Genomic DNA, 969 nt, shown 5'->3' with positions numbered 1-969 from the left:
TAATAAAAGGGCAGAAAGGGAGGGAGAGAAGGAAAGAAAAATAAGAGACAAATAGGACACAACTGACAAGATTTGACAAGGCTGAGTAGTAGATAACAGAGATCATGGATTGTTACATGGCTTCCTGGTTTTTCTTGAAATGTCTTATCTTTTAAAACCTGAACACAATATGAATTAAGTCAATGAGTAAATTCACACCCACACACACACACACACACACACACACACAAACCCTGAACATACCAGGTATACGCTTTAAGAGATCAAGTCTTTCTGCAACGCTATTTAATATAAGGTATTAAATGCCTAAAAGTACTCATTTTAAATCAAATAATTGTACACCAGGACATGCAGATGAAGATTTATTCATAGGCTTCTCTCTTTTTTTTTTTTCAAATGTAACGGGTCACTCATTTATCTCACTCTAGAGGAAAGGCATATGCTAAGTTAACTTCCCAAATAAACAAGCTATTTTGACAGCAGGCAGAGCCTTCCAGACACAACCGACGTTTCCTTGGTGACTCCTGAGTACTGTAATCAACAACCACAGTGCACACTGGTAGACTCACTGACCCCGACAGTGGCTGAGGTTGGGGGCACATTTCCTCCTGGCATGGCTTTTTCCTGGAGAGCTCATTTCCCTGTCTCTCAACTCTTTCTTCTTCCCTCACCTTTGGCCGCTATTTCTTGCTGCTCTCCACTGAATTCTCACTAAAAAGCTTGCCTTCTCCTATCTAATCAGATTTTTTTATATGTTAAAAACCCCAAGGTAACTGAGTTGGGACACAGGCTGTCTAAAGGAGATCCCATCTGCCCGAGGCCCAGAGATGGTCCCCGCCATCCGAGGAGCTGGCTCACAGTTGCTCCTCCTGGGTCCCCCCTCAGCACTCCCCAGCAAGAAGCCTGGATTGCTCATGTCCTGAAGCCATTTGGAAAAGCAAGGCCAGGGAGCATCGTCCTAGGACAGTC

This window comes from Marmota flaviventris, chromosome 20 (genome assembly GCF_047511675.1).
Source record: "Marmota flaviventris isolate mMarFla1 chromosome 20, mMarFla1.hap1, whole genome shotgun sequence".
Lineage (NCBI taxonomy): Eukaryota > Metazoa > Chordata > Mammalia > Rodentia > Sciuridae > Marmota > Marmota flaviventris.
The sequence above is the reverse complement of the archived record's forward strand: the minus strand, read 5'-3'. Positions refer to the sequence as shown.